Here is a 7,572-nt window from a genome sequence, read left to right on the forward strand (position 1 = left end):
ATTGATAAGTTACAAACATTTTTCTATGGAAATTAAGTTTCAAAGAATCAATTGTTATATAACAATTTAAGTGGAAACTTTCCATTATTGAAATGTTAATATTTAACATTTTAGAGGTGTTCCAATGATTAAATATTCAAAACTAAATCAATTTAGTTCTAAACTTTCCCAAACTTTGCATTTCCGTTTTAATTGAAGTCAAAGACCTTAAGATAAATTTTCTTGAATTTTTGATTTGTCTAACTATTTTTCACCATTTAATTCCATGAATAATCATAAAATCATGGAAAAATAGTAAATTATCATGAAAAATTCTTATACTTTTTGTGTAACTATTTTACAGTGTACATAATCTAGGAAAAATATTAATATGTGTTTTCAAAAAAGTTTAACATAATTTTTCTAATTTTTGTGTATTTATTCTATAAAAATAGAAATAAATAGATAACAGTTTCAAAAATTTACCAAACTTTTTTTAAAAGTGTTATTACACATACTTAATCTGGGAAAAATATAAAAATGGATTTCCAAACTATTTAACCCAAAATTATGATTTTTGAGCATTTATTCGAATAAAAATTGAAATAAATAGAAAACAGTTTCCAAAATTGCCCAAAATTTTTGTAACACTGTTATTATACATGTAGAAGCTGTGAAAAATACAAAAAGGTATTTTTCAATTAGTCTTTCTATTTTTCTTTGTTTTATCCTCTTAAATAATCATTAATTGAAGAATAATTATTAAACAGTTAAAGTAAATTACCAAAATTTTTGTAAAGTTCATTTACAGTGTAAATAATCTGGGAAAAATCTCAAATGTGGTTTTTATCTACTGGAATCTAATTTTGTGTATTTAAGTGTATTTAATCTTAGAAAATAGGAGAAAAATAGTACAGAAGAGAAAAATCATCAAAACTTTTATGTAGCATCCTAATGTACTGCAAGGTGTTCTGGTAAATTTTCATGAATTTTAGATGAGTAGAACTATTTTTCCTGTTTTTAGTCCATTATAAAAACAAAATCAAGGATAAATAGGAATGCATTATGAAAAATTTTGAAAATATTTTTCTGAGTCTTAAACTTCTGGTAGAAGCTGCGACAATTGTTAGATAGCCTTTTCAAATTGTCTAAAGTGGTTTTATGATTTATTGGGGCTAAACAAAAAGAAAATTCAAAACCACGCTAAACAGTAACAAAAATCGATGAAACTTAATGAGAAGTCTTTACTTAGCATAGGAGTCATCCATGAATTTACCTAGGATTTATAGACCTCATAAAGTAATTTATATGATTTATTGCCATATATTATTGAAATAATTATAATAATTCGAGAAAAATGAATTATTTTCTGAAAATTTGTAGAACATCTCATTTTGTTGGTGGGAATCTGGGAAAAATCGGATTTGGTCAGAAAAGGAGTTTTAGATATTTATTTGGAAATAAATCCTTCATTAACATATTTGAAAGCTTTTAACAACAAACTTTGATCATCAAGCATCTAAGCTTGAAGATCATCACATGCATGTTGTTTTGAAGACCATTCATGATTTTGAAATGTTCAAAAATCGTTTTTGATAGAAAACTTAGGGTGCATGTGGTGATTTTTACCCAAAACTTGTAGAAAAGTGCATTATGTTGATTTTGACTTAGGTTTTGGTCCTTGGATTTCACCATTAACAACATGCATGTTGTTTTTGGGTGAAATCCTACCACCATCATCATCAAAACTGTGAGTTTGTGTGTGTATGTTTATGTGTTCATGATCTTTCATTAGAATGGAGTAGAAGATGGAGAAAATCCATGAAAAACAAGTAAAACTTGAAGGAAAAGAGAAGGAAAATGAATGATTTTCGGGTTTACCTTTAAGAACACCTCAAGATGATTAAGATTTAGAGTTCATGGTGTGTTCTATGACCCATTTTCTGGAGAATTTCATGGTTGAGGGAGAGAGGAAAATAGAATAGAGAGAAAATAAAGTGAGGGAGTGTGAGAGAGAAAGAGATGGAGTGGGTGAGTGAAATTGATTAATGACTTGGGAAAATGGTGTATTGGGGGGGATGAGTCCGATTTTTGGGAGGAGGAGAGAGGATTTCTCTCTCATAAATCCCATTCAAATCATTTCCCCCAATTTTTATAAATTTCTAAACTTTTTATAAAATATGCTTAAGCTTTACATTGTTTTATAAAATCCTTGATTTTCCACTTATAAAATAAGGATAAATGTTGGTACTGATGGGTTTTGAGCATTCTAACACTCCTATGGTGTACATGCAACCCTAGAAACCTTGGATCTATGTTTGAATAAGATACATGCAAATAATTATTTTTCCAAGGTTCTTATCCTATCTAGCATGGCATGGGGAACTTGAATCAAATAAAGCTAGTAGAATTACTTACCTTGTAGTTGTAGTTGATTGCTTGGAGTTTGAGAGCCTAGCACCAATAATGTGGATGCCTCAAATGGAAGTCACAAATCACCACAAACTTGGAAACTTGAGAGAATAGTCACAAACTTCTTGAAATCGGCCCTCTTAGTTTACACACATCAACTAGTACAATTTCAAGAACCAAAGCCTCCTTTATATAGTGTGGTGGATTAGGATTACATCCATGTAAACCCTAATACCCATGTCTTTTCATTTCCATGAGATCCATGGGTTAAAGCTCCATGGAGTATCCATGGACTTTCCATGCAAGCCTAGCCCATTCCAAATAAGCATTAGCCCACACTATATAAATACAAGAGCCCATATTTAATTAGTCATACTTTTGATCTCTAAATTAATTCTAAATTAATTATAGATCAATACTAATTAAATAATATGATTTTATATTAATATATTAGGACTAATAATATATTAATAAATCATAACTTATACTATTCTCAAACGATTATCCATAAATTGTTCGGGTGAAGTGCAACCCAAATGGACCATGCCGGGTCGGGTCAAGTACATACCAAATATAGTTATGGACTTAGACACTATATCCAACAGTCTCCCACTTGGATAAGTCTAATAACTATAGTTGCAAGTATGACTTCAGGAACCGATCAGCAATCGTAGCTCTTTAAACTCTGTTAAACTATGAAGCGCCATTTTAGATAAGTGATCATATAATCCTCTGTTCTAGATATCAGCCGGACAAATACATGGAACATGGTCTTGCTTATTGTCCAACATTTGTTTCCCGATTTCCGATTTGTTTGACATAGAACTTAACTGAACACATCAATTTAGTTCTGACCGGGCCCGGTACATAGGTCAAAACAAAATCATCGAGGGGCCAAGATGTGTAGTGCCTATATGTGCAACTATCCATTGATTCTAATTGTTTCCAAGTTTCTAGTAGGTTATAACTTAGCTTCTAGTTACTAAGTCTAGTATGTGTAGTGCCTATATGTGCAATTAAGTCTAGTCAAATTTAGAACCGACTCGAATTTTGACGGTTGTCACACTCACCTCAATCACAAAGCTAACCTCAGCTAACTGCTCTCTTTCCAAAAGATGGGTGCTCGACACCTCCTATCAATCCACACAAGGTAAACTGTTAGAAAGTAAAACAGATAAGTAGCAAAACTATAAGAACACAAAACACAGTATTTACGTGGTTCGGCCAAGGTCACCTATGTCCACGGGCAGGAGGGGAGTATTCTTTATTTCAGAGCTCTCAAAAAAGAGGTTACAAGTATAATTACACAGAGATTCGCCTATCACTCTAGAATTCAAGATAGAAATGACCTAGCTGATCGAGGTCGTTGTCTCGGTGAAAAATAAACCAACTAACCTAAGTAGATAGGGTAAGTCGGATCGATTCCAGGAGGAGTTCATGGTTAAAATTTGTGTCAAAGTAATCAATAAAAAGAAATGTATTACTAGCAATTGTCACGAAAAAGATTAAAGAAAAAATCAAACAAAAGCTTGGAAATTTATTAATTAAAACGAAAATCTCAATGAGAAAAGTAGAGTACTCCCGGTTTAGTTATGGACAGTTTAGATTCACATACTTTCTTCCCTAGAATCCTAATTCAATTACTTAGATGCAATTGGGGTTTATTAACTTGTAACACATAGTTTTGGGCACAGTAGATGTTCATTCAACTAGTTGTCTTACTCCTTTATGTCTAAATGGATTAGGAACAATTAGTGAACTAACAATAAAATGTATTACAACTACCTATTACCGCATTAAGATTCAATATCATAAGTTGGAATAATATATGTCGATTCAATCACTTGTCTTTGTTCCTAAACTAATTGAACTTGGAACAAATGATGAATTGATAATAGACTATCTTAATTATGACGTCAAACAAATTCATATAACCCAATTTCAATCATTATTATCAAAAGATTATCATATGAAACGTAAAACAACAATTGAGATTAACTAGTATAAAGTAATAATCAAGTGTATTCATCCAAAAGTTCTAAACATCCCCGAAAGTGACCCTAATGATTTAGCCTTCCATTGAGTTCACAAAAACAATAACTTGGATAAAATAAATAAAATTTATAATAGAATTCATTAACAAACTCAAAATCATCCAACAACTATAGCCTAATGATTATCAAAATATGAAACAAATAAACCTTGGGGAATGAGTAACCGTTTCTGAAAATTGCTAGAATTGATGAGAATCACCAGTTGAATGATCTTCAAATGTTGCTTGATGATGAATTGAATCGAATCTTGCCTTGAATCCGGATTGAAAGGGAATGGATTTATGTTTCCAAATGTTTCCAAGGGTTTAGAAGCCTCAAAAACACAGGAAAAAGGTCTCAAAATCATAGGTGGGAACCCTAAAAATGAATGCATAAGTTCCTATTTATATTATTCGGCAGAAAATAGTGAAATCTGGCGATGTGGGACGTTGGACGTCCTAGGAGACGTCTTAGACGTCATGTATAACGCCAGGGCGTTCTTTGTACCTATTTACATGCCTTCTGACATTCTTGAAATACACTAAAAATTGGCCAATAACGTTAGACGTCTTAGGGGACGTCTTAGATGCGTTCTAGGACGTCCTTCCTTGATTCCTAAACTTTCCGAAACACGCCGTTCCAACACGGGACGCCCCTAAAATGCCAAGACGTCATAGGGGACGTCTTAGACGCCATGTAAGACGCCGACGGGGTCCTTCCTTTTTTCCCTGCTCCGAAATCTGCCCAGATGTTGACTTTTTGACTTGAACATCCTAGGGGACGTCTTAGACGCCTGTAGGCGTCCTTCATCTTTCGTGCAAGTTTTGGTGGTCAAAACTACATAATTAACAGAATCTCAAAACATGAAAGTTGTAGAAAATCTTGTCTAGTTTCTAGAACTTCTTTACTCATGTCAATCTCAGCTCTAGAACTTGAGATATGACCAAAACATTGAAGGATGGTCAATTTTCCCAGCAACGTTTCTTCATTCCTTTAGCAATTCGTTTTACTTGCAGGTTCCGCCCACTTTAGTATGATATATTGACCTGCATAAGAAGTTCAACTACTCATCAAAGTAGTCCCATTCTTGGACAATTATACATTAATTCAACAGATTTATAACAATTCAGTACAATCATAAAATAGACTTATCACTAGCATGCATCCCTATTTATACTTGAGGGATCAGACCTAAAACCCTAATGGGCCAAGCCCAATGGCCCATAGGCCCATGAAAGTTGTCAACCAATCACAATATGCCATGAAACATCTTCTGGAACATTCATCTGTGACATATAATCCATGAGCATCAACAACACACATGATGGATCAGCTTGTTCCATATTGGAACGTCATGATGTAAAAGTGGCACATCATGAACACTAATGGCCCAACATCCTTCATGGTGGCACAACATGGTGTAATCCTTGAGCAATACCAACCTCTGAGCATCCTTGAACAATCTTGAGCATCAAAGAAGACTTCATAGAATACTTGGCTTATCAAGGACCAAGATAGTCCAACTTGCGCCATGATGGCGCAACAGGAATATAGATGGCGCAAATGGAATCAAGTGTGGCACAAGAACTTCTAGGTTGGAGCAACATCACCATCTTGGCGCAACAATAACATGCATGGTGCAACAAGGCCATGCTTGGCGCAACAACATACTCTATGGCGCAACAGGAGTACCCCATGGCGCAAGACGGATACCCCATGTCGTAAGAAGGATCCTCATGGAGTAAGAGGGAGTAGCTTGGTGCAAGGAGTGCCCTTGGCACAACAGCGTCCTTCTTGGCCCAACCCTTCAACAAATGGCACAACAAGCTCTCCTTGTTGCTCCATATCACTCCTAAGTGCTCCAAAACTCTTCCAGGTGCTCCAAAACCCCTTTTGTATGATCTGTTCCTTTGGCACTTGATCCGTTCCTTTGTCAGACGATCTGTTCCTTTGTCACATGCTCCATGAACCCCAAGTGCTCCATTGAGTTCCAAGTGCTCCAAATGCTCCATGAACATGATCTCAATGCTCCATGAACATGATCCAAATGCTCGAGTCACATTTAATAATCTCCACCTTGACTTGATCATCCTCTGAACTCCACCTCGAAGGGACCTACCTCCTGCGAACATCAACCAAGTCCAAGCAAAGCTTGAACTTCTCCGTGGGCAAGGACTTTGTCAACATATTTGTTGGGTTGACCTTGGTATCAATCTTCAGTATTGAAAACTTGTCTCCTTCCAGAATATTCCGAATGAAATTCAGCCTGACATCAATGTGTTTTGTCTTCTGGTGATACACAGGGTTCTTAGAAAGACTCAAAGCACTTTGACTGTCACAATACAAGACAAGCTTCTCCACATTCAGACCAAGACTTTAAATAATCCCTTGCAACCATATATCCTCTTTTATTCCTTCCGTCATGCACATGTACTCAGATTCAGTTGTAGACAAAGCAACGATATCTTGTAACGTTGACTTCCAACTGATGGCACATCCGAATAATGTGAATATGTAGCACGTCTGTGACCTGCGCTTCAACAAATCACCACCATAATCAGAGTTAACATATCCTACCAAGTCACTCTTCGTATTAGCTCCATACACCAAGAAAACATCAGTCGTTCCATTCAAGTATCGCAAGATCCACTTTACAGCTTCCCAATGAGTCTTCCATAGATTGCTCATAAACCTACTAACCATACTAACTGCATGAGCCAAATCAGGTCTGGTACAGACCATAGCATACATGAGACTTCCAACAACACTTGATTAAGGAATCCTGCTCATGTACTTCCTTTCTTCATTAGTAGTGGGTATCGTGTTTGGACCAAGTTTAAAATGAGCCGCCAAAGGACTTCCAACTGGCTTGGACTGATCACAATTGAACGATTATAGAAATTTCTCAATGTACTTCTGTTGAGAAATACACAATTGTCCTGCTTTTCTATCCCTTTATATCTCTATTCCAAGTATCTTCTTAGTTGCTCCCAAATTCTTCATTTCGAACTCATTCTTCAGGGTCGCATTCAATTCATTTATATCATCCATGTACTTGGTTGCGATGAGCATATCATCAACATATAGCAACATATATATGTAGGAATCTGGTGATAGTTCCTTTGAGTAAACACAATTGTCAAACTGG

The 7,572-nt window shown here is 35.2% G+C and overlaps 1 pseudogene; it reads right to left on the reverse strand.

Moving 5' to 3' along the window:
• Positions 1-6,800: 6,800 nt before the first annotated feature.
• Positions 6,801-7,166, reverse strand: LOC145130857 (secreted RxLR effector protein 161 pseudogene; annotated as a pseudogene).
• Between the last annotated feature and the right edge of the window lie 406 nt (positions 7,167-7,572).

The sequence above is a fragment of the Lactuca virosa genome, chromosome 8, assembly GCF_052849685.1.
Source record: "Lactuca virosa cultivar CGN04683 chromosome 8, Lactuca_virosa_CGN04683_v6, whole genome shotgun sequence".
NCBI classification, from domain to species: Eukaryota; Viridiplantae; Streptophyta; class Magnoliopsida; order Asterales; family Asteraceae; genus Lactuca; species Lactuca virosa.